The sequence below is a fragment of the Carica papaya genome, chromosome 8 (genome assembly GCF_054855325.1).
Source record: "Carica papaya isolate Zhongbai chromosome 8, ASM5485532v1, whole genome shotgun sequence".
NCBI classification, from domain to species: Eukaryota; Viridiplantae; Streptophyta; class Magnoliopsida; order Brassicales; family Caricaceae; genus Carica; species Carica papaya.
Window position 1 is genome coordinate 18,243,890 of NC_142316.1, and position 26,046 is coordinate 18,269,935.

The 26,046-nt window shown below is 46.4% G+C and overlaps 9 non-coding genes and 38 pseudogenes across 9 annotated transcripts; all 47 read left to right on the top strand.

Moving 5' to 3' along the window:
• The first annotated feature begins 354 nt into the window (after positions 1–354).
• Positions 355–473, top strand: LOC148247138 (5S ribosomal RNA; annotated as a pseudogene).
• A 205-nt stretch (positions 474–678) lies between these two features.
• On the top strand, positions 679–797 carry LOC148247139 (5S ribosomal RNA). The gene has a single exon (XR_015815580.1). It is a non-coding gene; the product is annotated as a 5S ribosomal RNA (ribosomal RNA).
• Positions 798–1,002: 205 nt separating this feature from the next.
• On the top strand, positions 1,003–1,121 carry LOC148247140 (5S ribosomal RNA; annotated as a pseudogene).
• Positions 1,122–1,590: 469 nt separating this feature from the next.
• Positions 1,591–1,709, top strand: LOC148247141 (5S ribosomal RNA). Its single transcript, XR_015815557.1, has one exon. It is a non-coding gene; the product is annotated as a 5S ribosomal RNA (ribosomal RNA).
• A 209-nt stretch (positions 1,710–1,918) lies between these two features.
• LOC148247142 (5S ribosomal RNA) lies at positions 1,919–2,037 on the top strand. Its single transcript, XR_015815399.1, has one exon. It is a non-coding gene; the product is annotated as a 5S ribosomal RNA (ribosomal RNA).
• Positions 2,038–2,600: 563 nt separating this feature from the next.
• Positions 2,601–2,719, top strand: LOC148247143 (5S ribosomal RNA). The gene has a single exon (XR_015814704.1). It is a non-coding gene; the product is annotated as a 5S ribosomal RNA (ribosomal RNA).
• Positions 2,720–3,282: 563 nt separating this feature from the next.
• LOC148247144 (5S ribosomal RNA) lies at positions 3,283–3,401 on the top strand. The gene has a single exon (XR_015814646.1). It is a non-coding gene; the product is annotated as a 5S ribosomal RNA (ribosomal RNA).
• A 202-nt stretch (positions 3,402–3,603) lies between these two features.
• LOC148247145 (5S ribosomal RNA) lies at positions 3,604–3,723 on the top strand (annotated as a pseudogene).
• Positions 3,724–4,283: 560 nt separating this feature from the next.
• On the top strand, positions 4,284–4,400 carry LOC148247146 (5S ribosomal RNA; annotated as a pseudogene).
• Positions 4,401–4,606: 206 nt separating this feature from the next.
• LOC148247147 (5S ribosomal RNA) lies at positions 4,607–4,725 on the top strand (annotated as a pseudogene).
• A 917-nt stretch (positions 4,726–5,642) lies between these two features.
• LOC148247148 (5S ribosomal RNA) lies at positions 5,643–5,761 on the top strand (annotated as a pseudogene).
• Positions 5,762–5,966: 205 nt separating this feature from the next.
• Positions 5,967–6,085, top strand: LOC148247149 (5S ribosomal RNA; annotated as a pseudogene).
• Positions 6,086–6,972: 887 nt separating this feature from the next.
• Positions 6,973–7,091, top strand: LOC148247150 (5S ribosomal RNA; annotated as a pseudogene).
• Positions 7,092–7,650: 559 nt separating this feature from the next.
• LOC148247151 (5S ribosomal RNA) lies at positions 7,651–7,769 on the top strand (annotated as a pseudogene).
• A 205-nt stretch (positions 7,770–7,974) lies between these two features.
• LOC148247152 (5S ribosomal RNA) lies at positions 7,975–8,093 on the top strand (annotated as a pseudogene).
• A 561-nt stretch (positions 8,094–8,654) lies between these two features.
• Positions 8,655–8,772, top strand: LOC148247153 (5S ribosomal RNA; annotated as a pseudogene).
• Positions 8,773–8,976: 204 nt separating this feature from the next.
• On the top strand, positions 8,977–9,095 carry LOC148247154 (5S ribosomal RNA; annotated as a pseudogene).
• Positions 9,096–9,304: 209 nt separating this feature from the next.
• LOC148247155 (5S ribosomal RNA) lies at positions 9,305–9,423 on the top strand (annotated as a pseudogene).
• Positions 9,424–9,984: 561 nt separating this feature from the next.
• Positions 9,985–10,103, top strand: LOC148247156 (5S ribosomal RNA; annotated as a pseudogene).
• Positions 10,104–10,311: 208 nt separating this feature from the next.
• Positions 10,312–10,430, top strand: LOC148247157 (5S ribosomal RNA; annotated as a pseudogene).
• A 918-nt stretch (positions 10,431–11,348) lies between these two features.
• On the top strand, positions 11,349–11,467 carry LOC148247158 (5S ribosomal RNA; annotated as a pseudogene).
• Positions 11,468–12,027: 560 nt separating this feature from the next.
• On the top strand, positions 12,028–12,146 carry LOC148247159 (5S ribosomal RNA). The gene has a single exon (XR_015814420.1). It is a non-coding gene; the product is annotated as a 5S ribosomal RNA (ribosomal RNA).
• A 559-nt stretch (positions 12,147–12,705) lies between these two features.
• LOC148247160 (5S ribosomal RNA) lies at positions 12,706–12,824 on the top strand (annotated as a pseudogene).
• Positions 12,825–13,026: 202 nt separating this feature from the next.
• On the top strand, positions 13,027–13,145 carry LOC148247161 (5S ribosomal RNA). The gene has a single exon (XR_015815146.1). It is a non-coding gene; the product is annotated as a 5S ribosomal RNA (ribosomal RNA).
• Positions 13,146–14,217: 1,072 nt separating this feature from the next.
• LOC148247162 (5S ribosomal RNA) lies at positions 14,218–14,336 on the top strand (annotated as a pseudogene).
• Positions 14,337–14,891: 555 nt separating this feature from the next.
• LOC148247163 (5S ribosomal RNA) lies at positions 14,892–15,010 on the top strand (annotated as a pseudogene).
• A 205-nt stretch (positions 15,011–15,215) lies between these two features.
• On the top strand, positions 15,216–15,334 carry LOC148247164 (5S ribosomal RNA; annotated as a pseudogene).
• A 561-nt stretch (positions 15,335–15,895) lies between these two features.
• On the top strand, positions 15,896–16,013 carry LOC148247165 (5S ribosomal RNA; annotated as a pseudogene).
• Positions 16,014–16,217: 204 nt separating this feature from the next.
• Positions 16,218–16,336, top strand: LOC148247166 (5S ribosomal RNA; annotated as a pseudogene).
• An 860-nt stretch (positions 16,337–17,196) lies between these two features.
• LOC148247167 (5S ribosomal RNA) lies at positions 17,197–17,315 on the top strand (annotated as a pseudogene).
• Positions 17,316–17,876: 561 nt separating this feature from the next.
• Positions 17,877–17,994, top strand: LOC148247168 (5S ribosomal RNA; annotated as a pseudogene).
• Positions 17,995–18,198: 204 nt separating this feature from the next.
• LOC148247169 (5S ribosomal RNA) lies at positions 18,199–18,317 on the top strand (annotated as a pseudogene).
• A 209-nt stretch (positions 18,318–18,526) lies between these two features.
• Positions 18,527–18,645, top strand: LOC148247170 (5S ribosomal RNA). The gene has a single exon (XR_015815843.1). It is a non-coding gene; the product is annotated as a 5S ribosomal RNA (ribosomal RNA).
• A 204-nt stretch (positions 18,646–18,849) lies between these two features.
• LOC148247171 (5S ribosomal RNA) lies at positions 18,850–18,968 on the top strand (annotated as a pseudogene).
• Positions 18,969–19,828: 860 nt separating this feature from the next.
• On the top strand, positions 19,829–19,947 carry LOC148247172 (5S ribosomal RNA; annotated as a pseudogene).
• A 236-nt stretch (positions 19,948–20,183) lies between these two features.
• On the top strand, positions 20,184–20,301 carry LOC148247173 (5S ribosomal RNA; annotated as a pseudogene).
• A 202-nt stretch (positions 20,302–20,503) lies between these two features.
• Positions 20,504–20,622, top strand: LOC148247174 (5S ribosomal RNA; annotated as a pseudogene).
• Positions 20,623–20,831: 209 nt separating this feature from the next.
• Positions 20,832–20,949, top strand: LOC148247175 (5S ribosomal RNA; annotated as a pseudogene).
• Positions 20,950–21,152: 203 nt separating this feature from the next.
• LOC148247176 (5S ribosomal RNA) lies at positions 21,153–21,271 on the top strand (annotated as a pseudogene).
• Positions 21,272–21,478: 207 nt separating this feature from the next.
• LOC148247177 (5S ribosomal RNA) lies at positions 21,479–21,597 on the top strand (annotated as a pseudogene).
• A 561-nt stretch (positions 21,598–22,158) lies between these two features.
• LOC148247178 (5S ribosomal RNA) lies at positions 22,159–22,277 on the top strand (annotated as a pseudogene).
• Positions 22,278–22,835: 558 nt separating this feature from the next.
• Positions 22,836–22,954, top strand: LOC148247179 (5S ribosomal RNA; annotated as a pseudogene).
• A 205-nt stretch (positions 22,955–23,159) lies between these two features.
• Positions 23,160–23,278, top strand: LOC148247180 (5S ribosomal RNA; annotated as a pseudogene).
• Positions 23,279–24,160: 882 nt separating this feature from the next.
• LOC148247181 (5S ribosomal RNA) lies at positions 24,161–24,279 on the top strand (annotated as a pseudogene).
• A 206-nt stretch (positions 24,280–24,485) lies between these two features.
• On the top strand, positions 24,486–24,604 carry LOC148247182 (5S ribosomal RNA; annotated as a pseudogene).
• Positions 24,605–25,167: 563 nt separating this feature from the next.
• On the top strand, positions 25,168–25,286 carry LOC148247183 (5S ribosomal RNA). Its single transcript, XR_015815361.1, has one exon. It is a non-coding gene; the product is annotated as a 5S ribosomal RNA (ribosomal RNA).
• Positions 25,287–25,845: 559 nt separating this feature from the next.
• On the top strand, positions 25,846–25,964 carry LOC148247184 (5S ribosomal RNA; annotated as a pseudogene).
• The last annotated feature ends 82 nt before the right edge of the window (positions 25,965–26,046 follow it).

Here is a 26,046-nt window from a genome sequence, read left to right on the forward strand (position 1 = left end):
TGAGGAATCATACCAGCACCAATGCAACGGATTCTATCAGAACTCCGCAAGTTAAGGGTGCTTGGGCGAGAGTAGCACTAGGATGGGTGACCTCCTGCGAAGTCCTTATATTACACCCATTTTCTTAGGAAGTCCTCGTGTTGCACCCATTTTTTTGCAGATGATTCTTTCGACGATACGCGCGACTTGAATTATGGTCCTTAGGTTTATTCGCAAATGTGAGTTACGGCACCGTAGCATTTTACTTGATATTAGAACGAGCACGGGAGGTACAGTGCGCACGCACAAGGAAACAAATGACGGGAGGGGGAAGAAAGGAGAAGGAGTTTATGTATTTGCAGCGCGAAATTAAACAGGTGCGATCATACCCGCACTAAAGCTCCGGATCCCATCAGAACTCTGCAGTTAAGTGTGCTTGGGCGAGAGTAGTACTCGGATGGGTGACCACTTGGGAAGTCCTCGTTTTGCACCCGTCTTTTTGCAGATGATTCTTTCGACGTTATGCGCGACTTGATTTATGGTCCGCAGGTTTATTCGCAAATGTGAGTCACGGCGCCGTGGCATTTTACTTGATATTAGAACGAGTACGGGAGGTGCAGTGCGCACGCACAATGAAACAAATGACGGGAGGGGGAAGAAAGGAGAAGGAGTTTATGTATTTGCAGCGTGGAATTAGACGAGTGCGATCATACCAGCATTAATGCACCGGATCCCATCAGAACTCCGCAGTTAAGTGTCCTTGGGCGAGAGTAGTACTCGGATGGGTGACCTCCTGGGAAGTTCTCGTGTCGCACCAATTATTTTTCAGACAGGTTGTTCGACGTTACGCGCGACTGGAATTAGGGTCCGCTGGTTTATACTTAAATGTGAGTCAAGAAGCAGAGGCATTTTAATCGATATTAGAACGAGAAGGAGAGATGCAGTGTGAACGCAGAAGGAAACAATTGATGGGAGGGGGAGGGAAGGAGAAGGAGTGTATGTATTTTCAGCACAAAAAGAAACAGGTGCGATCATACCAGCACTAATGCATCGGATCCCATCAGAACTCTGCAGTTAAGTGTGCTTGGGTGAGAGTAGTACTCGGATGGGTGACCTCCTGGGAAGTCCTCGTGTCGCACCAATTTTTTTTCAGACGGGTCGTTCGACGTTACGCAAGACTGGAAATAGGGTCCGCTGGTTTATACGCAAGTGTGAGACAAGAAGCAGGGTCATTTTAATCGATATTAGAACGAGAAAGAGAGGTGCAGTATGAACGCACAAGGAAACAATTGATGGGAGGGGGAGGGAAGGAGAAGAAGTGTATGTATTTTCAGCACGAAATGAAACAGGTGCGATCATACCAGCACTAATGCAACGGATTCTATCAGAACTCCGTAGGTAAGGGTTCTTGGGCAAGAGTAGTACTAGCATGGGTTACCTCCTGCAAAGTCCTTATATTTCACTCATTTTCTTGTGATGTCCTCGTGTTGCACCCATTTTAATCGATATTAGAACGAGAAAGAGAGGTGCAGTGTGAACGCACAAGGAAACAATTGATGGGAGGGGGAGGGAAGGAGAAGGAGTGTATGTATTTTCAGCACGAAATGAAACAGGTGCGATCATACAAGCACAAATGCACCGGATCCCATCAGAACTCCGCAGTTAAGTGTGCTTTGGCGAAAGTAGTACAATGATGGGTTACCTCCTGGGAAGTTCTCGTGTTGCACCCATTTTCTTTTTTTCAGATGTGTCGTTCGACGTTACGCGCGTCTTTAATTATGGTCCGCAAATTTATTCGCAAATGTGAGTCACGGCGCCGTGGCATTTTACTTGATATTTAAACGAGAACGAGAGGTGCAGTGCGCACGCACAAGGAAACAAATGACGGGAGGGGGAAGAAAGGAGAAGGAGTTTGTGTATTTGCAGCGCGAAATTAAACAGGTGCGATCATACCGGCACTAATGCACCGGATCCCATCAGAACTCCGCAGTTAAGTGTGCTTGGGCGAGAGTAGTACTCGGATGGGTGACCTCTTTGGAAGTCCTCGTGTCGCACAAATTTTTTTTTCCAGACGGGTCGTTCGACGTTACGCGCGACTGGAACTAGGGTCCACTGGTTTATACGCAAATGTGAGTCAAGAAGCAGGGGCATTTTAATCGATATTAGAACGAGAAAGAGATATGCAAAGTGCACGCACAAGGAAACAAATGACAGGAGGGGGGATGGAGGGAGAAAATGTGTATGTATTTGCAGCGCAGAATGAAACATGAGCAATCATACCAGCACCAATGCAACGGATTCTATCAGAACTCTGCAAGTTAAGGGTGCTTGGGTGAGAGTAGCACTAGGATGGGTGACCTCCTGCGAAGTCCTTATATTTCACCCATTTTCTTAGGAAGTCCTCGTGTTGCACCTATTTTTTTGCAGATGATTCTTTCGACGATACGTGCGACTTGAATTATGGTCCTCAGGTTTATTCGCAAATGTGAGTCACGGCACTGTAGCATTTTACTTGATACTAGAACGAGCACGGGAGGTGCAGAGTGCACGCACAAAGAAACAAATGACGGGAGGGGGAAGAAAAGAGAAGGAGTGTATGTATTTGCAGCGCGAAACTAAACTGGTGCGATCATACCAGCACTAAAGCCCCGGATCCCTTCAGAACTCCGCAGTTAAGTGTGCTTGGGCGAGAGTAGTACTCGGATGGTTGACCTCCTGGGAAGTCCTCGTGTCGCACCAATTTTTTTTCAGACGGGTCGCTCGACGTTACGCGCGACTAGAACTAGGGTCCGCTGGTTTATACGCAAATGTGAGTCAAAAAGCAGGGGCATTTTAATCGATATTAGAACGAGAAGGAGAGGTGCAGTGTGAACGCACAAGGAAACAATTGATGGGAGGGGGAGGGAAGGAGAAGGAGTGTATGTATTTTCAGCACGAAATGAAACAGGTGCGATCATACCAGCACTAATGCAACGGATTCTATCAGAACTCCGTAGGTAAGTGTGCTTGGGCGAGAGTAGTACTAGCGTGGGTTACCTCCTGCGAAGTCCTTATATTTCAACCATTTTCTTGTGAAGTTCTCGTGTTGCACCCATTTTCTTTTTTTCAGATGTGTCGTTCGACGTTACGCGCGACTTTAATTATGGTCCACAAATTTATTTGCAAATGTGAGTCACGGCGCCGTGGCATTTTACTTGATATTTGAACGAGAACGAGAGGTGCAGTGCGCACGCACAAGGAGACCAATGACGGGAGGGGAAAGAAAGGAGAAGGAGTTTATGTATTTGCAGCGTGAAATTAAACCGGTGCGATCATACCAGCACTAATGCATCGGATCCCATCAGAACTCCGTAGTTAAGTGTGCTTGGGCGAGATTAGTACTCGGATGGGTGACCTCATGGGAAGTCCTCGTGTCGCACCAATTTTTTTTTAAACGGGTCGTTCGACGTTACGCGCGTCTGGAACTAGGGTCCGCCGGTTTATACGCAAATGTGAGTCAAAAAGCAGGGGCATTTTAATCGCTATTAGAATGAGAATGAGAGGTGAAGTGTGAACGCACAAGGAAACAAATGACAGGAGGGGGAAGAATGGAAGAGTGTATGTATTTACAGCGAAAAATTAAACAGGTGCGATCATACCAACACTAAAGCTCCGGATCCCATCAGAACTCCGCAGTTAAGTGTGCTACGGCGAGGGTAGTACTCGGATGGGTGACCACCTGGGAAGCCTCTCGTGTTGCACATATTTTTTTTCGGATGGGTTGTTCGACGTTACGCGCGAATGGAATTATAAACCGCTGGTTCATTTGCAAAGGTGAGTCACGGTGCCGGGGCATATTACTTGATATTAAAACGAGAAAGAGAGATGCAGAGTGCACGCACAAGGAAACAAATGACGGGTGGGGGGATGGAAGGAGAAAGAGTGTATGTATTTGCAGTGCAGAATGAAACATGAGGGATCATACCAGCACTAATGCAACGGATTCTATCAGAACTCCGCAGTTAAGGGTGCTTGGGCGAAAAAAGTACTCGGATGGGTGACCTCCTGCGAAGTCCTTATATTTCACCCATTTTCTTGGGAGGTCCTCGTGTTGCACCCATCTTTTTGCAGAAGATTCTTTCGACGTTACGCGCGACTTGATTTATTGTCCGCAAGTTTATTCGCAAATATGAGTCACAGCGCCGTGGTATTTTACTTGATATTAGAACGAGTACGGGAGGTGCAGTGCGCACGCACAAGGAAACAAATGACGGGAGGAGGAAAAAAAGAGAAGGAGTGTATGTATTTGAAGCACAAAATTAAACAAGTGGCATCATACCAGCACTAATGCACTGGATCCCATCAGAACTCTGCAGTTAAGTGTGCTTGGGCGAGGGTAGTACTTGGATGGGTGACCTCTTGGGAAGTCCTCATATCACAACAATTTTTTTTCAGATGGGTCGTTCGACGTTACGCGCGACTGGAACGATGGTCCGCTGGTTTATACGCAAATGGTAGTCAAGAATCAGGGGCATTTTAATCGATATTAGAACGAGAAGGAGAGGTGCAGTGTGAACCCACAAGGAAACAAATGATGGGAGGGGGGGAGGGAAGAAGGAGTGTATGTATTTTCAGCACGAAATTAAACATGTGCGGTCACACCAGCACAAATGCACCGGATCCCATCAGAACTCCGCAGTTATGTGTGCTTTGGTGAAAGTAGTACAATGATGGGTTACCTCCTGGGAAGTTCTCGTGTTGCACCCATTTTCTTTTTTTCAGATGTGCCGTTCGACGTTACGCGCGACTTTAATTATGGTCCGCAGATTTATTCGCAAATGTGAGTCACGGCGCCGTGGGATTTTACTTGATATTTGAACGAGAACGATAGGTGCAGTGCGCACGCACAAGGAAAAAAATCACGGGAGGGGGAAGAAAGGATAAGGAGTTTATGTATATGCAGCGCGAAATGAAACAGGTGCGATCATACCAGCACTAATGCAACAGATTCTATCAGAACTCCGTAGGTAAGGGTTCTTGGGCGAGAGTAGTACTTGCATGGGTTACCTCCTAGGAAGTCCTTATATTTCATCCATTTTCTTGTGAAGTTCTCGTGTTGCACTAATTTTTTTGCAGATGATTCTTTCGACGTTACGCGCGACTTGAATTTTGGTCCTCAGGTTTATTCGCAAATGTGAGTCACGGCGCTGTACCATTTTACTTGATATTAAAACGATAACGGGAGGTTCAGTGCGCACGCACAAGGAAACAAATTACGGGAGGGGGAAGAAAGGAGAAGCAGTTTATGTATTTGCAGCGCGAAATGAAACAGGTGCGATCATACCAGGACTAATGCAACGGATTCTATCAGAACTCCGTAGGTAAGGGTGCTTGGGCGAGAGTAGTACTAGCATGGGTTACCTCCTGAGAAGTCCTTATATTTCACCCATTTTCTTGTGAAGTCCTCGTGTTGCACCCATTTTTTTGCAGATGATTCTTTCGACGTTACGCGCGACATGAATTATTGTCCTCAGGTTTATTCGCAAATGTGAGTCACGGCGCTGTAGCATTTTACTTGATATTAGAACGAGAACGGGAGGTGCAGTGCGCACGCACAAGGAAACAAATGACGGGAGGGGGAAGAAAGGGGAATGAGTTTATGTATTTGCAGCGCGAAATTAAACAAGTGCGATCATACCAGCACTAATGCACCAGATCCCATCAGAACTCCGCAGTGAAGTGTGCTTGGGCGAGATTAGTACTCGGATGGGTGACCTCCTGGGAAGTCCTCCTGTCGCACCAATTTTTTTTCAGACGGGTCGTTCGACATTACGCCCGTCTGGAACTAGGGTCCGCTGGTTTATACGCAAATGTGAGTCAAGAAGGAGGGGCATTTTAATCGATATTAGAACGAGAATGAGAGGTGAAGTGTGAACACACAAGGAAACAAATGACAGGAGGGGGAAGAAAGGAGAAGGAGTGTATGTATTTGCAGCGCGAAAGTAAACAGGTGCGATCATACCAGCACTAAAGCTCCGGATCCCATCAGAACTACGCAGTTAAGTGTGCTTAGGCGAGCATCGTACTCGGATGGGTGACCACTTGGGAAGCCCTCGTGTTGCACCTATTTTTTTTCGGATGGGTTGTTCGAGGTTACGCGCGAATAGAATTATAAACCGCTGGTTCATTTGCAAAGATGAGTCACGGTGCCGAGGAATATTACTTGATATTAGAACGAGAAAGAGAAATGCAGAGTGCACGCACAAGGAAACAAATGACGGGAGGGGGGATGGGAGGAGAAAGAGTGTATGTATTTGCAGTACAGAATGAAACATAGGGATCATACCAGCACTAATGCAACGGATTCTATCAGAGCTCCGCAGTTAAGGGTGCTTGGGCGAGAAAAGTACTCGGATGGGTGACCTTCTGCGAAGTCCTTATATTTCACCCATTTTCTTGGGAGGTCCTCGTGTTGCACCCATCTTTTTGCATATGATTCTTTCGACATTACGCCCGACTTGATTTATGGTTCGCAGGTTTATTCGCAAATGTGAGTCACGGCGCCGTGGCATTTTACTTGATATTAGAACGAGTACGGGAGGTGCAGAGCGCACGCACAAGGAAAAAAATGACGGGAGGAGGAAGAAAAGAGAAGGAGTGTATGTATTTAAAGCGCAAAATTAAACAAGTGGCATCATACCAGCACTAATGCACTGGATCCAATCAGAACTCTACAGTTAAGTGTGCTTTGGCGAAAGTAGTACAATGATGGGTTACCTCCTGAGAAGTTCTCGTGTTGCACGCATTTTCTTTTTTTCAGATGTGCCGTTCGACGTTACGCGCGACTTTAATTATGGTCCGCAGATTTATTCGCAAATGTGAGTCACGGTGCCGTGGCATTTTACTTGATATTTGAACGAGAACGAGAGGTGCAGTGCGCACAAACAAGGAAACATATGACGAGAGGGGGAAGAAAAGAGAAGGAGTTTATGTATTTGCAGCGCCAAATTAAACAGGTGCGATCAAATTAGCACTAATGCACCGGATCCCATCAGAACTCTGCAATTAAGTGTTCTTGGGCGAGAGTAGTACTCGGATGGGTGACCTCCTGGGAAGTCCTCGTGTCGCACTAATTTTTTTTTCAGACGGGTCGTACGACGTTACGCGCGACTGAAACTAGGGTCCACTGGTTTATACGCAAATGTAAGTCAAGAAGCAAGGGCATTTTAATCGATATTAGAACGAGAAGGAGAGGTGAAGTGTGAACGCACAAGGAAACAATTGATGGGAGGGGGAGGGAAGGAGAAGGAGTGTATGTATTTTCAGCGCGAAATGAAACAGGTGCGATCATAACACACTAATGCAATGGATTCTATCATAACTCCGTAGGTAAGGGTGCTTGGGCGAGAGTAGTACTAGCATGGGTTACCTCCTGCGAAGTCCTTATATTTTACCCATTTTCTTGTGAAGTCCTCGTGTTGCACCCATTTTTTTGCAGATGATTCTTTCGACGATACACGCGACTTGAATTATGGTCCTCAGGTTTATTCGCAAATGTGAGTCACGGTGCTGTAGCATTTTACTTGATATTAGAACGAGAACGGAAGGTGCAGTGCGCACGCACTAGGAAACAAATGACAGGAGGGGGAAGAAAGGAGAATGAGTTTATGTATTTGCAGCGCGAAATTAAACAGGTGTTATTATACCAGCACTAATGCACCGGATCCCATCAGAACTCCACAGTTAAGCGTGCTTGGGCGATATTAGTACTCGGATGGGTGACCTCCTGGGAAGTTCTCGTGTCGCACCAATATTTTTTCAGACGGGTCGTTCGAAATTACGCGCGTCTGGAACTAGGGTCCGCTGGTTTATACGCAAATGTGAGTCAAGAAGCAGGGGCATTTTAATCGATATTAGAACGAGAATGAGAGATGAAGTGTGAACGCACAAGGAAACAAATAACAGGAGGGGGAAGAATGGAGAAGGAGTGTATGTATTTGCAGCGCGAAATTAAACAGGTGCGATGATACTAGCACTAAAGCTCCGGATCCCATCAGAACCCCGTAGTTAAGTGTGCTTGGGCGAGGGTAGTACTCGGATCGGTGACCACTTGGGAAGCCCTCGTGTTGCACCAATTTTTTTTCGGATGGGTTGTTCGACGTTACGCGCGAATAGAATTATAAATCACTGGTTCATTTGCAAAGGTGAGTCACGGTGCCGGGGCATATTACATGATATTAGAACGAGAAAGAGAGATGAAGAGTGCACACACAAAGAAACAAATGACGGGAGGAGGGATGGAAGGAGAAAGAGTGTATGTATTTGCAGTGCAGAATGAAACATGAGGGATCATACCAGCACTAATGCAACGGATTCTATTAGAACTCCGCAGTTAAGGGTGCTTGGGCGAGAAAAGTACTCGGATGGGTGACCTCCTGCGAAGTCCTTATATTTCACCCATTTTCTTGGGTGGTCCTCGTGTTGCACCCATCTTTTTGCAGATGATTCTTTCGACGTTACGCGCGACTTGATTTATGGTCCGCAGGTTTATTCGCAAATGTGAGTCACGGCGCCGTGGCATTTTACTTGATATTAGAACGAGTACGGGAGGTGCAGTGCGCACGCACAAGGAAATAAATGACGGGAAGAGGAAGAAAAGAGAAGGAGTGTATGTATTTGAAGCGCAAATTTAAACAAGTGGCATCATACCAGCACTAATGCACTGGATCCCATCAGAACTCTGCAGTTAAGCGTGCTTGGGCGAGTGTAGTACTCGGATGGGTGACCTCTTGAGAAGTCCTTGTATCGCAACAATTTTTTTTCAGATGGGTCGTTCGACGTTACGCACGACTGGAACTATGGTCCACTGGTTTATACGCAAATGTTAGTCAAGAATCAGGGGCATTTTAATCGATATTAGAACGAGAAGGAGAGGTGCAGTATGAACGCACAAGGAAACAAATGATGGGAGGGGAGGAGGGAAGAAGGAGTATATGTATTTTCAGCACAAAATTAAACAGGTGCGGTCACACCAGCACTAATGCACCGGATCCCATCAGAACTCCACAGTTAAGTGTGCTTTGGCGAAAGTAGTACAATGATGGGTTACCTCCTGGGAAGTTCTCGTGTTGCACCCATTTTTTTTTTTTCAGATGTGCCGTTCGACGTTACGCGCGACTTTAATTATGGTCCGCAGATTTATTCGCAAATGTGAGTCACGGCGCCGTGGCATTTTACTTGATATTTGAACGAGAACGAGAGGTGCAGTGCGCACGCACAATGAAACAAATGACGGGAGGGGGAAGAAAGGAGAAGGAGTTTATGTATTTGCAGCGCGAAATTAAACAGGTTCGATCATACCAGCACTAATGCACCGGATACCATCAGAACTCCGCAGTTAAGTGTGCTTGGGCGAGAGTAGTACTCGGATGGGTGACCTCCATGGAAGTCCTCTTGTCGCACTAATTTTTTTTTCAGACGGGTCGTTTGACGTTACGGGCGACTGGAACTAGGGTCCACTGGTTTATACGCAAATGTTAGTCAAGAAGCAGGGGCATTTTAATTGATATTAGAACGAGAAAGAGAGATGCAGAGTGAACGCACAAGGAAACAAATGACGGGAGGGGGGATGGAGGGACAAAAAGTGTATCTATTTGCAGCGTAGAATGAAACATGAGCAATCATACCAGCACCAATGCAACGGATTCTATCAGAACTCCGCAAGTTAAGGGTGCTTGGGCGAGAGAAGCACTAGGATGGGTGACTCCTGCGAAGTCCTTATATTTCACCCATTTTCTTAGGAAGTCCTCGTGTTGCACCCATTTTTTTGCAGATGATTCTTTCGACGATACGCGCGACTTGAATTATGGTCTTCACGTTTATTCGCAAATATGAGTCACGGCACCGTAGCATTTTACTTGATATTAGAACGAGCACGGGAGGTGCAGTGCGCACGCACAAGGAAACAAATGACGGGAGGGGGAAGAAAGGAGAAGGAGTTTATGTATTTGCAGCGCGGAATTAAACGGGTGCGATCATACCAGCACAAATGCACTGGATCCCATCAGAACTCCGCAGTTAAGTGTGTTTTGGCGAAAGTAGTACAATGATGGGTTACCTTCTGGGAAGTTCTCGTGTTGCACCCATTTTCTTTTTTCAGATGTGCCGTTCGACGTTACGCGCGACTTTAATTATGGTCCGCAGATTTATTCGCAAATGTGAGTCACGGCGCCGTGGCATTTTACTTGGTATTTGAACGAGAACGAGAGGTGCAGTGCGCACGCACAAGGAAAGAAATGACAGGAGGGGGAACAAAGGAGAAGGAGTTTATGTATTTGCAGCGCGAAATTAAACAGGTTCGATTATACCAGCACTAATGCACCGGATACCATCAGAACTCCGCAGTTAAGTGTGCTTGGGCGAGAGTAGTACTCGGATGGGTGACCTCCATGGAAGTCCTCTTGTCGCACTAATTTTTTTTTCAGACGGGTCGTTCGACGTTTTGCGCGACTGGAACTAGGGTCCACTAGTTTATACGCAAATGTGAGTCAAGAAGCAGGGGCATTTTGATCGATATTAGAACGAGAAGGAGAGATGCAGAGTGCACGCACAAGGAAACAAATGACGGGAGGGGGGATGGAGGGAGAAAAAGTGTATGTATTTGCAGCGCAGAATCAAACATGAGCAATCATACCAGCACCAATGCAACGGATTCTATCAGAACTCCGCAAGTTAAGGGTGCTTGGGCGAGAGTAGCATTAGGATGGGTGACCTCCTGCGAAGTCCTTATATTTCACCCATTTTCTTAGGAAGTCCTCGTGTTGCACCCATTTTTTTGCAGATGATTCTTTCGACGATACGCAAGACTTGAATTATGGTCCTCAGGTTTATTCGCAAATGTGAGTAACGGCACCGTAGCATTTTACATGATATTAGAACGAGCACGGGAGGTGCAGTGCGCACGCACAAGGAAACAAATGACGGGAGGGGGGATGGAGGGAGAAAAAGTGTATGTATTTGCAGCGCAGAAAGAAACATGAGCAATCATACCATCACCAATGCAACGGATTCTATCAGAACTCCGCAAGTTAAGTGTGCTTGGGCGAGAGTAGCACTAGGATGGGTGACCTCCTGCGAAGTCCTTATATTTCACCCATTCTCTTAGGAAGTCCTCGTGTTGCACCCATTTTTTTGCAGATGATTCTTTCGACGATACGCGCGACTTGAATTATGCTCCTCAGGTTTATTCGCAAATGTGAGTCTCGGCACCGTAGCATTTTACTTGATATTAGAACGAGCACGGGAGGTGCAGTGCGCACGCACAAGGAAACAAATGACGGGAGGGGGAAGAAAGGGGAAGGAGTTTATGTATTTGCAGCGCGAAATTAAATGGGTGCAATCATACCACCACTAATGCACCGGATACCATCAGAACTCCGCAGTTCAGTGTGCTTGGACGAGAGTAGTACTCGGATGGGTGACCTCCTGGGAAGTCCTCGTGTCGCAACAATTTTTTTTCAGACAGGTCGTTCGACGTTACGCGCGACTGGAACTAAGGTCCGCTGGTTTATGCGCAAATGTGAGTCAAGAAGCAGGGGCATTTTAATCGATATTAGAACGAGAAGGAGAGATGCAGAGTGCACGCACAAGGAAACAAATGACGGGAGGGGGGATGGAGGGAGAAAAAGTGTATGTATTTGCAGTGCATAATGAAACATGAGCAATCATACCAGCACCAATGCAACGGATTCTATCAGAACTCCGCAAGTTAAGGGTGCTTGGGCGAGAGTAGCACTAGGATGGGTGACCTCCTGCGAAGTCCTTATATTTCACCCATTTTCTTTGGAAGTTCTCGTGTTGCACCCATTTTTTTGTAGATGATTCTTCGACGTTACGCGCGACTTGAATTATGGTCCTCAGGTTTATTCGCAAATGTGAGTCACGGCGCTGTAGCATTTTACTTGATATTAGAACGAGAACGGGAGCTGCAATGTGCACGCACAAGGAAACAAATGACGGGAGGGGGAAGAAAGGAGAAGGAGTTTATGTATTTGCAGCGCGAAATTAAACAGGTGCGATCATACCAGCACTAAAGCTCCGGATCCCATCAGAACTCCGCAGTTAAGTGTGCTTGGGTGAGGGTAGTACTCGGATGGGTGACCACTTGGGAAGCCTTCGTGTTGCACCTATTTTTTTTCGGATGGATTGTTCGACGTTACGCGCGAATGGAATTATAAACCGCTGCTTCATTTGCAAAGGTGAGTCACGGTGCCGGGGCATATTACTTGATATTAGAAAGAGAAAGAGAGATGCAGAGTGCACGCACAAGGAAACAAATGACGGGAGGGGGGATGGAAGGAGAAAGAGTGTATGTATTTGCAGTGCAGAATGAAACATGAGGATCATACCAGCACTAATGCAACGGATTCTATCAGAACTCTGCAGTTAAGGGTGCTTGGGCGAGAGAAGCACTAGGATGGGTGACCTCCTGCGAAGTCCTTATATTTGACCCATTTTCTTAGGAAGTCCTCGTGTTGCACCCATTTTTTTACAGATGATTCTTTCGACGATACGCACGATTTGAATTATGGTTCTCAGGTTTATTCGCAAATGTGAGTCACAGCACCGTAGCATTTTACTTGATATTAGAACGAGCACGGGAGGTGCAGTGCGCACGCACAAGGAAGCAAATAACAGGAGGGGGAAGAAAGGGGAAGGAGTTTATGTATTTGCAGCGCAAAATTAAACGGGTGCGATCATACCACCACTAATGCACCGGATACCATCAGAATTCCGCAGTTAAGTGTGCTTGGGCGAGAGTAGTACTCGGATGGGTGACCTCCTAGGAAGTCCTCGTGTCGCAACAATTTTTTTTCAGACGGGTCGTTCGACGTTACGCGCGACTGGAACTAGGGTCCGCTGGTTTATACGCAAATGTGAGTAAGGAAGCAGGGGCATTTTAATCGATATTAGAACGAGAATGAGAGGTGCATTGTGAATGCACAAGGAAACAATTGACGGGAGGGGGAAGAAAGAATGAGTGTATGTATTTGCAGCGCTAAATTAAACAGGTTCGATCATACCAGCACTAAAGCCCCGGATCCCATCAGAACTCCGCAGTTAAGTGTGCTTGGGCGAGAGTAGTACTCAGATGGGTGACCACTTGGGAAGCTCTCGTGTTGCACCTATTTTTTTTCGGATGGGTTGTTCGACGTTACGCGCGAATGGAATTATAAACCGCTGCTTCATTTGCAAAGGTGAGTCACGGAGCCGGGGCATATTACTTGATATTAGAAAGAGAAAGAGAGATGCAGAGTGCACGCACAAGGAAACAAATGACGGGAGGGGGGATGGAAGGAGAAAGAGTGTATGTATTTGCAGTGCAGAATGAAACATGAGGATCATACCAGCACTAATGCAACGGATTCTATCAGAACTCTGCAGTTAAGGGTGCTTGGGTGAGAAAAGTACTCGGATGGGTGACCTCCTGCGAAGTCCTTATATTTCACCAATTTTCTTGGGAGGTTCTCATGTTGCACCCATCTTTTTGCAGATGATTCTTTCGACGTTACGCGCGACTTGAATTATGGTCCGCAGGTTTATTCGCAAGTGGCATCATACAAGCGCTAATGCACTGTATCCCATCAGAACCCTGCAGTTAAGTGTGCTTGGGCGAGAGTAGTACTCAGATGGGTGACCTCCTGGGAATTCCTCGTGTCGCAACAATTTTTTTTCAGATGGGTCGTTCGACGTTACGCGCGACTGGAATTATGGTCCCCTGGTTTATACGTAAATGTGAGTCAAGAATCAGGGGCATTTTAATCGATATTAGAACGAGAAGGAGATGTGCAGTGTGAACGCACAAGGAAACAAATGACGGGAGGGGGAAGAAAGGAGAAGGAGTTTATGTATTTGCAGCGTGGAATTAAACAGGTGTTGTCACACTAGCACAAATGCACAAGATCCCATCAGAACTCCGCAGTTAAGTGTGCTTTGGCAAAAGTAGTACAATGATGAGTTACCTCCTGGGAAGTTCTCGTGTTGCACCCATTTTCTTTTTTTTCAGATGTGTCGTTCGACGTTACGCGCGACTTTAATTATGGTCCGCAGATTTATTCGCAAATGTGAGTCACGGCGCCATGGCATTTTACTTGATATTTGAACGAGAACGAGAGGTGCAGTGCGCACGCACAAGGAAACAAATGACGGGAGGGGGTAGAAAGGAGAAGTAGTTTATGTATTTGCAGCGCGAAATTAAACAGGTGCGATCATACCAGCTCTAATGCATCGGATCCCATCAGAACTCTGCAGTTAAGTGTGCTTGGGCGAGAGTAGTACTCCAATGGGTGACCTCTTGGGAAGTCCTCGTATCGCAACAATTTTTTTTCAGATGGGTCATTCGACGTTACGCGCGACTGGAACTCGTGTCCGCTGGTTTATACGCAAATATGAGTCAAGAAGCAGGGGCATTTTAATCAATATTAGAACGAGAAGGAGAGGTGCAGTGTGAACGCACAAAGAAACAATTGATGGGAGAAGGAAGGAGAAGGAGTGTATGTATTTTCAGCACGAAATGAAACAGGTGCGATCAAACCAGCCCAAACGCAACGGATTCTATCAGAACTCCGTAGGTAAGGGTGCTTTGGCGAGAGTAGTACTAGCATGGGTTACCTCCTGCGAAGTCCTTATATTTCACCAATTTTCTTGTGAAGTCCTCGTGTTGCACTCATTTTTTTGCAGATGATTCTTTCGACGTTCCGCGCGACTTGAATTATGGTCCTCAGGTTTATTTGCAAATGTGAGTCACGGCGCTGTAACATTTTACTTTATATTAGAACGAGAACAGGAGGTGCAGTGCGCACGCACAAGGAAACAAAGGACGGGAGTGGGAAGAAAGGGAAATGAGTTTATGTATTTGCAGCGCGAAATTAAACAGGTGGGATCATACCAGCATTAATGCACCGGATCCCATCAGAACTCCGCAGTGAAGTGTGCTTGGACGAAATTAGTACTCGGATGGGTGACCTCCTGGGAAGTCCTCGTATCGCACAAATTTCTTTTCAGACGGGTTGTTCGACGTTACGCGGGTCTGGAACTAGGGTCCGCTGGTTTATACGCAAATGTGAGTCAAGAAGCAGGAGCATTTTAATCGATATTAGAACGAGAATGAGAGGTGAAGTGTGAACGCACAAGGAAACAAATGACGGGAGGGGGAAGAAAGGAGAAGGAGTGTATGTATTTGCAGCGCGAATTTAAACAGGTGCGATCTTACCAGCACTAAAGCCCCGGATCCCATCAGAACTCCGCAGTTAAGTGTGCTTGGGCGAGAGTAGTACTCGGATGGGTGACCACTTGGAAAGCCCTCGTGTTGCACCTATTTTTTTTCGGATGGGTTTTTCAAAGTTACGCGCGAATGGAATTATAAACCGCTGGTTCATTTGCAAAGGTGAGTCACGGTGCCGGGGCATATTACTTGATATTAGAACGAGAAAGAGAGATGCAGAGTGCACGCACAAGGAAACAAATGACGGGAGGTGGGATGGAAGGAGAAAGAGTGTATGTATTTGCAGTGCAGAATGAAACGTGAGGGATCATACCAGCACTAATGCAACGGATTCTATCAGAACTCCGCAGTTAAGGGTGCTTGGGCGCGAAAAGTACTCGGATGGCTGACCTCCTGCGAAGTCCTTATATTTCACCCATTTTCTTGGGAGGTCCTCGTGCTGCACCCATCTTTTTGCAGATGATTCTTTCGACGTTACGCGCGACTTGAATTATGGTCCGCAGGTTTATTCGCAAATGTGAGTCACGGAGCCGTGGCATTTTACTTGATATTAGAACGAGTACGAGAGTTGCAGTGCGCACGCACAAGGAAACAAATGACGGGATAAGGAAGAAAAGAGAAGGAGTGTATGTATTTGAAGCGCAAAATTAAACAAGTGGCATCATACCAGCACTGATGCACTGGATCCCATCAGAACTCTGCAGTTAAGCGTGCTTGGGCGAGAGTAGTACTCGGATGGGTGACCTCTTGGGAAGTCCTCGTATCGCAACAATTTTCTTTCAGATGGGTCGTTCGACGTTACGCGCGACTGGAACTATGGTCCGCTGGTTTATACGCAAATGTGAGTCAAGAATCAGGGGCATTTTAATCAATATTAGAACGAGAAGGAGATGTGTAGTGTGAACGCACAAGGAAACAAATGATGGGAGGGGAAGCGGGAAGAAGGAGTGTATGTATTTTCAGCACCAAATTAAACAGGTGCGGTCACACCAGCACAAATGCACCGGATCCCATCAGAACTTCGCAGTTAAGTGTGCTTTGGCGAAAGTAGTACAATGATGGGTTACCTCCTGGGAAGTTCTCGTGTTGCACCCATTTTCTTTTTTTCAGATGTGCCGTTCGACGTTACGCGCGACTTTAATTATGGTCCGCAGATTTATTTGCAAATGTGAGTCACGGCGCCGTGGCATTTTACTTGATATTTGAACGAGAACGAGAGGTGCAGTGCGCACGCACAAGGAAACAAATGATGGGAGGGGGAAGAAAGGAGAAGGAGTATGTTTTTGCAGCGCGAAATGAAACAGGTGCGATCATTCCAGCACTAATGCAACGGATTCTATCAGAACTCCGTAGGTAAGGGTGCTTGGGCGAGGGTAGTACTAGCATGGGTTACCTCCTGCGAAGTCCTTATATTTCACCCATTTTCTTGTGAAGTCCTCGTGTTACACCCATTTTTTTGCAGATGATTCTTTCGACGTTACGCGTGACTTGAATTATGGTCCTCAGGTTTATTCGCAAATGTGAGTCACGGTGTTGTAGCATTTTACTTGATATTAGAACGAGAACGGAAGGTGCAGTGCGCACGCACAAGGAAACAAATGACGGGAGGGGGAAGAAAGGGGAATGAGTTTATGTATTTGCAGCGCAAAATTAAACAGGTGCGATCATATCAGCACTAAAGCCCTCGTGTGCTTGGGCGAGATTAGTACTCGGATGGGTGACCTCCTGGGAAGTCCTCGTGTCGCACAAATTTCTTTTCAGACGGGTTGTTCGACGTTACGCACGTCTGGAACTAGGGTCCGCTGGTTTATACGCAAATGTGAGTCAAGAAGCAGGGGCATTTTAATCGATATTAGAACGAGAATGAGAGGTGAAGTGTGAACGCACAAGGAAACAAATGACGGGAGGGGGAAGAAAGGAGAAGGAGTGTATGTATTTGCAGCGCGAATTTAAACAGGTACGATCTTACCAGCACTAAAGCCCCGGATCCTATCAGAACTCCGCAGTTAAGTGTGCTTGGGCGAGAGTAGTACTCGGATGGGTGACCACTTGGAAAGCCCTCGTGTTGCACCTATTTTTTTTCGGATGGGTTTTTCGACGTTACGCGCGAATGGAATTATAAACTGCTGGTTCATTTGCAAAGGTGAGTCACGGTGCCGGGGCATATTACTTGATATTAGAACGAGAAAGAGAGATGCAGAGTGCACGCACAAGGAAACAAATGACGGGAGGTGGGATGGAAGGAGAAAGAGTGTATGTATTTGCAGTGCAGAATGAAACGTGAGGGATCATACCAGCACTAATGCAACGGATTCTATCAGAACTCCGCAGTTAAGGGTGCTTGGGCGCGAAAAGTACTCGGATGGCTGACCTCCTGCGAAGTCCTTATATTTCACCCATTTTCTTGGGAGATCCTCGTGTTGCACCCATCTTTTTGCAGATGATTCTTTCGACGTTACGCGCGACTTGAATTATGGTCCGCATGTTTATTCGTAAATGTGAGTCACGGAGCCGTGGCATTTTACTTGATATTAGAACGAGTACGAGAGTTGCAGTGCGCACGCACAAGGAAACAAATGACGGGATGAGGAAGAAAAGAGAAGGAGTGTATGTATTTGAAGCGCAAAATTAAACAAGTGGCATCATACCAGCACTGATGCACTGGATCCCATCAGAACTCTGCAGTTAAGCGTGCTTGGGCGAGAGTAGTACTCGGATGGGTGACCTCTTGGGAAGTCCTCGTATCGCAACAATTTTCTTTCAGATGGGTCGTTCGACGTTACGCGCGACTGGAACTATGGTCCGCTGGTTTATACGCAAATGTGAGTCAAGAATCAGGGGCATTTTAATCAATATTAGAACGAGAAGGAGATGTGCAGTGTGAACGCACAAGGAAACAAATGATTGGAGGAGGGGCGGGAAGAAGGAGTGTATGTATTTTCAGCACCAAATTAAACAGGTGCGGTCACACCAGCACAAATGCACCGGATCCCATCAGAACTTCGCAGTTAAGTGTGCTTTGGCGAAAGTAGTACAATGATGGGTTACCTCCTGGGAAGTTCTCGTGTTGCACCCATTTTCTTTTTTTCAGATGTGCCGTTCGACGTTACGCGCGACTTTAATTATGGTCCGCAGATTTATTCGCAAATGTGAGTCACGGCGCCTTGGCATTTTACTTGATATTTGAACGAGAACGAGAGGTGCAGTGCGCACGCACAAGGAAACAAATGACGGGAGGGGGAAGAAAGGAGAAGGAGTTTATGTATTTGCAGCGCGAAATTAAACAGGTGCGACCATACCGGCACTAATGCATCGGATCCCATCAGAACTCTGCAGTTAAGTGTGCTTGGGCGAGAGTAGTACTTGGATGGGTGACCACTTGGGAAGCCCTCGTGTTGCACCTATTTTTTTTCGGATTAGATTTTCGACGTTACGCGCGAATAGAATTATAAACGGCTGGTTCATTTGCAAAGGTGAGTCACGGTGCCGGGGCATATTACTTGATATTAGAACGAGAAAGAGAGATGCAGAGTGCTCGCACAAGGAAACAAATGATGGGAGGGGGGGAGGGAAGAAGGAGTGTATGTATTTTCAGCACCAAATTAAACAGGTGCGGTCACACCAGCACAAATGCACCGGATCCCATCAGAACTTCGCAGTTAAGTGTGTTTTGGCGAAAGTAGTACAATGATGGGTTACCTCCTGGGAAGTTCTCGTGTTGCACCCATTTTTTTTTTTTCAGATGTGCCGTTCGACGTTACGCGCGACTTTAATTATGGTCCGCAGATTTATTCGCAAATGTGAGTCACGGCGCCGTGGCATTTTACTTGATATTTGAACGAGAACGAGAGGTGCAGTGCGCACGCACAAGGAAACAAATGATGGGAGGGGGAAGAAAGGAGAAGGAGTATGTTTTTGCAGTGCGAAATGAAACAGGTGCGATCATTCCAGCACTAATGCAACGAATTCTATCAGAACTCCGTAGGTAAGGGTGCTTGGGCGAGGGTAGTACTAGCATGGGTTACCTCCTGCGAAGTCCTTATATTTCACCCATTTTCTTGTGAAGTCATCGTGTTGCACCCATTTTTTTGCAGATGATTCTTTCGACGTTACGCGCGACTTGAATTATGGTCCTCAGGTTTATTCACAAATGTGAGTCACGGTGCTGTAGCATTTTACTTGAAATTAGAACGAGAACGGGAGGTGCAGTGCGCACGCACAAGGAAACAAATGACGGGAGGGGGAAGAAAGGGGAATGAGTTTATGTATTTGCAGCGCAAAATTAAACAGGTGCGATCATATCAGCACTAAAGCCCTCGTGTGCTTGGGCGAGATTAGTACTCGGATGGGTGACCTCCTGGGAAGTCCTCGTGTCGCACCAATTTTTTTTCAGACGGGTCGTTCGACGTTACGCACGTCTGGAACTAGGGTCCGCTGGTTTATACGCAAATATGAGTCAAGAAGCAGGGGCATTTTAATCGATATTAGAACGAGAATGAGAGGTAAAGTGTGAATGCACAAGGAAACAAATGACGGGAGGGGGAAGAAAGGAGAAGGAGTATATGTATTTGCAGCGCGAAAATAAACAGGTGCGATCATACCAGTACTAAAGCTCCGGATCCCATCAGAACTCCGCAGTTAAGTGTTCTTGGGCGAGTGTAGTACTCGGATGGGTGACCTCCTGCGAAGTCCTCATATTTCATCCATTTTCTTGGGAGGTCCTCGTGTTGCACACATCTTTTTGCAGATTATTCTTTCGACGTTACGCGCGACTTGATTTATGGTCCGCAGATTTATTCGCAAATGTGAGTCACGGCACCGTCGCATTTTACTTAATATTAGAACGAGTAGGGGAGGTGCAGTGCGCACGCACAAGGAAACAAATGACGGGATGAGGAAGAAAAGAGAATGAGTGTATGTATTTGAAGCGCAAAATTAAACAAGTGGCATCATACCAGCACTACTGCACTGGATCCCATCAGAATTCTGCAGTTAAGTGTGCTTGGGCGAGAGTAGTACTCAGATGGGTGACCTCTTGGGAAGTCCTCGTATTGCAACAATTTTTTTCAGATGGGTCGTTCAACGTTACGCGCGACTGGAACTATGGTCCGCTGGTTTATACCCAAATGTGAGTCAAGAATCAGGGGCATTTTAATCGATATTAGAACGAGAAGGAGAGGTGCAGTGTGAACGCACAAGGAAACAAATGATGAGAGAGGGGAGGGAAGAAGGAGTGTATGTATTTTCAGCACGAAATTAAACAGGTGAGGTCACACCAGCACAAATGCACCGGATCCCATCAGAACTTCGCAGTTAAGTGTGCTTTGGCGTAAGTAGTAAAATGATGGGTTACCTCCTGGGAAGTTCTCGTGTTGCACCCATTTTCTTTTTTCAGATGTGCCGTTCGACGTTACGCGCGACTTTAATTATGGTCCGCAGATTTATTCGCAAATGTGAGTCACGGCGCCGTGGCATTTTACTTGAAATTAGAACGAGTACGAGAGGTGCAGTGCGCACGCACAAGGAAACAAATGACGGGAGGAGGAAGAAAAGATTAGGAGTGTATGTATTTGAAGCGCAAAATTAAACAAGTGGCATCATACCGGCACTAATGTGCTGGATCCCATCAGAACTCTGCAGTTAAGCGTGCTTGGGCGAGAGTAGTACTCGGATGGGTGACCTCTTGAGAAGTCCTCGTATCGCAACAATTTTTTTTAGATAGGTCGTTCGACATTACGCGCGACTGGAACTATGGTCCGCTGGTTTATACGCAAATGTGAGTCAAGAATCAGGGGCATTTTAATCGATATTAGAACGAGAAGGAGAAGTGCAATGTGAACGCAAAAGGAAACAAATGATGGGAGGGCGGGAGGGAAAAAGGAGTGTATGTATTTTCAGCACGAAATTAAACAGGTGCGGTCACACCAGCACAAATGCACCGGATCCCATCATAACTCCGCAGTTAAGTGTGCTTTGGGGAAAGTAGTACAATGATGGATTACCTCCTGGGAAGTTCTCGTGTTGCACCCATTTTTTTTTTCAGATGTGCCATTCGAAGTTACGCGCGACTTTAATTATATTCCGCAGATTTATTCGAAAATGTGAGTCACTGCGCCGTGGCATTTTACTTGATATTTATACGAGAACGAGAGGTGCAGTGCACATGCACAACGAAACAAATGACGGGAAGGGGAAGAAAGGAGAAGGAGTGTACGTATTTGCAGCGCGAAATTAAATAGGTGCCATCATACCAGCACTAATGCACCGTATCCCATCAGAACTTAGCAGTTAAGTGTGCTTGGGCGGGAGTAGTACTCGGATTGGTGACCTCCTGGGAAGTCCTCGTGTTGCACCCATTTTTTTTCAGATGGATCATTCGACGTTACGCGCGAATGCAATTATAAACCGCTGGTTCATTCGCAAAGGTGAGTCATGATGCCAGGGCATTTTACTTGATATTAGAACAAGAATGAGAGATGCAGAGTGCACGCACAAGGAAACAAATAACGGGAGATGGGATGGAGGGAGAAAGAGTGTATGTATTTGCAGCGCAGAATGAAACATGAGCAATCATACCAGCACCAATGCAACAGATTCTATCAGAACTCCGCAAGTTAAGGGTGCTTGGGCGAGAGTAGCACTAGGATGGGTGACCTCATGCGAAGTCCTTATATTTCACCTATTTTCTTAGGAAGTCCTCGTGTTGCACCCATTTTTTTGCAGATGATTCTTTTGATGTTACGCGCGACTTGAATTAAGGTCCTCAGGTTTATTCGCAAATGTGAGTCACGGCACCGTAGCATTTTACTTGATATTAGAACGAGCACGGGAGATGCAGTGCGCACGCACAAGGAAACAAATGACGGGAGGGGGAAGAAAGGAGAAGGAATTTATGTATTTGCAGCACAAAATTAAATGGGTGCGATCATACCAGCACTAATGCACCGGATCCCATCAGAACTCCGCAGTTAAGTGTGCTTGGTACCGAGTAGTACTCGGATGGGTGACCTCCTGGGAAGTCCTCGTGTCGCACTAATTTTTTTCATATGGGTCGTTCGACGTTACGCGCGACTGGAACTAGGGTCCGCTGGTTTATACGCAAATGTGAGTCAAGAAGCAGGGGCCTTTTAACCGATATTAGAACGAGAAGAAGAGGTGCAGTGTGAACGCACAAGGAAACAATTGATGGGAGGGGGAGGGAAGGAGAAGGAGTGTATGTATTTTCAGCATGAAATGAAACAGGTGCGATCATACCAGCATTAATGCAACGGATTCTATCAGAACTCCGTAGGTAAGGGTGCTTTGGCGAGAGTAGTACTAGCATGGGTTACCTCCTGTGAAGTCCTTTTATTTCACCCATTTTCTTGTGAAGTTCTCGTGTTGCGCCCATTTTTTTGCAAATGATTCTTTCGACGTTACGCGCGACTTGAATTATGGTCCTCAGGTTTATTCGCAAATGTGAGTCATGGTGCCGTGACATTTTACTTGATATTAGAACGAGAACGGGAGGTGCAGTGCGCACGCAACAGGAAAAAAATGACGGGAGGGGGAAGAAAGGGGAATGAGTTTATGTATTTGCAGAGCGAAATTAAACAGGTGCGATCATGCCAGCACTAATGCACTGGATCCCATCAGAACTCCGCAGTTATGTGTGCTTGGGTGAGATTAGTAATCGGATGGGTCACCTCCTGGGAAGTACTCGTGTCGCACAAATTTTTTTTCAGATGGGTCGTTCGACGTTACGCACGTCTGGAACTAGGGTCCGCTGGTTTATACGCAAATGTGAGTCAAGAAGCAGGGGCATTTTCATCGATATTAGAACGAGAATGAGAGGTGAAGTGTGAACGCACAAAGAAACAATTGACGGGAGGGGGAAGAAAGGAGAAGGAGTGTATGTATTTGCAGCGTGAAATTAAATAGGTGCGATCATACCAGCACTAAAGCTCCGGATCCCATCAGAACTCCGCAGTTAAGTGCGCTTGGGCAGGAGCAGTACTCGGATGGGTGACCACTTGGGAAGCCCTCGTGTTGCACCAATTTTTTTTCGGATGGGTTGTTCGACGTTACGCGCGAATGGAATTATAAACCGCTGGTTCATTTGCAAAGGTGAGTCACGGTGCTGGGGCATATTACTTGATATTAGAACGAGAAAAAGAGATGCAGAGTGCACGCACAGGGAAACAAATGACGGGAGGGGGGATGGGAGGAGAAAGAGTGTATGTATCTGCAGTGCAGAATGAAACATGAGGGATCATACCAGCACTAATGCAACGGATTCTATCAGAACTCCGCAGTTAAGGGTGCTTGGGCGAGAAAAGTACTCGGATTGGTGACCTCCTGCGAAGTCCTTATATTTCAACCATTTTCTTGGGAGGTCCTAGTGTTGCACCCATCTTTTTGCAGATGATTCTTTCGACGTTACGCGCCACTTGATTTATGGTCCGCAGGTTTATTCGCAAATGTGAGTCACGGCACCGTGGCATTTTACTTGATATTAGAACGAGTACGAGAGGTGCAGTGCGCACGCACAAGAAAACAAATGACGGGAGGAGGAAGAAAAGAGAAGGAGTGTATGTATTTGAAGCGCAAAACTAAACAAGTGGCATCATACCAGCACTAATTCACTGGATCCCATCAGAACTCTGCAGTTAAGTGTGCTTGGGCGAGAGTAGTACTCGGATGGGTGACCTCCTGGAAGTCCTCGTAGCATAAAAATTTTTTTTCAGATGGGTTGTTCGACGTTACGCGCGACTAGAACTATGGTCCGCTTGTTTATACGCAAATGTGAGTCAAGAATCAGGGGCATTTTAATCGATATTAGAACGAGAAGGAGAGGTGCAGTGTGAACGCACAAGGAAACAAATGATGGGAGGGGGGGAGGGAAGAAGGAGTGAATGTATTTTCAGCACCAAATTAAACAGGTGCGGTCACACTAGCACAAATGCACCGGATCCCATCAGAACTCCGCAGTTAAGTGTGCTTTGGCGAAAGTAGTACAATGATGGGTTACCTCCTGGGAAGTTCTCGTGTTGCACCCATTTTTTTTTCAGATGTGCCGTTCGACGTTACGCGCGACTTTAATTATGGTCCGCAGATTTATTCGCAAATGTGAGTCACGGAACCGTGGTATTTTACTTGATATTTGAACGAGAACGAGAGGTGCAGTGCGCACGCACAAGGAAACAAATGCTGGGAGGGGGAAGAAAGGAGAAGGAGTTTATGTATTTGCAGCGCGAAATTAAACAGGTGCGATCATACCAGCACTAATGTACCGGATCCCATCAGAACTCCGCAATTAAGTGTGCTTTGGCGAGAGTAGTACTCGTATGGGTGACCTCTCGGGAAGTCCTCGTGTCGCACTAATTTTTTTTTCAGACAGGTCGTTCTACGTTTCGCGCGACTGGAACTAGGGTCCACTGGTTTATACGCAAATGTGAGTCAAGAAGCAGGGGCATTTTAATCGATATTAGAACGAGAAGGAGAGATGCAGAGTGCACGCACAAGGAAACAAATGACGGGAGGGGGGGATGGAGGGAGAAAGAGTGTATGTATTCGCAGCGCATAATGAAACATGAGCAATCATACCAGCACCAATGCAATGGATTCTAACAGAACTCCGCAAGTTAAGGGTGCTTGGGCGAGAGTAGCACTAGGATGGGTGACCTCCTGCGAAGTCCTTATATTTCACCCATTTTCTTAGGAAGTCCTCGTGTTCCACTCATTTTTTTGCAGATGATTCTTTCGACGATACGCGCGACTTGAATTATGGTCCTCAGGTTTATTCGCAAATGTGAGTCACGGCACCATAGTATTTTAATTTATATTAGAACGAGCACGGGAGGTGCAGTGCGCACGCACAAGGAAAGAAATAACGGGAGGGGGAAGAAAGGAGAAGGAGTTTATGTATTTGCAGCGCAGAATTAAACGGGTGCGATCATACCAGCACTAATGCACCGGATCCCATCAGAACTCCACAGTGAAGTGTGCTTGGGCGAGATTAGTACTCGGATGGGTGACCTCCTGGGAAGTCCTCGTGTCGCACCAATTTTTTTTCAGACGGGTCGTTCGACGTTACGCGCGTCTGGAACTAGTGTCCGCTGGTTTATACGCAAATGTGAGTCAAGAAGCAGGGGTATTTTAATCGATATTAGAACGAGAATGAGAGGTGAAGTGTGAACGCACAAGGAAACAAATGACGGGAGGGGGAGGGAAGGAGAAGGAGTATATTTATTTATAGCACCAAATGAAACAGGTGCGCTCATACCAGCACTAATGCAACAGATTCTATCAGAACTCCGTAGGTAAGGGTGCTTGGGCGAGAGTAGTACTAGCATGGGTTACCTCCTGCGAAGTCCTTATATTTCACCCATTTTCTTGTGAAGTCCTCGTGTCGCACCAATTTTTTTTCAGACGGGTCGTTCGACATTACGCACGTCTGGAACTAGGGTCCGCTGGTTTATACGCAAATGTGAGTCAAGAAGCAGGGGCATTTTAATCGATAATAGAACGAGAATGAGAGGTGAAGTGTGAACGCACAAGGAAACAAATGATGGGAGGGGGAAGAAAGGAGAAGGAGTGTATGTATTTGTAGCGCGAAATTAAACAGGTGCGATCATACCAGCACTAAAGCTCCGAATCCCATCAAAACTCCGCAGTTAAGTGTGCTTGGGCGAGGGTAGTACTCGGATGGTTGACCACCTGGGAAACCCTCGTGTTGCACCCATTTTCTTTTTTACAGATGTGCCGTTCGACGTTACGCGCGACTTTAATTATGCTCCGCAGATTTATTCGCAAATGTGAGTCAC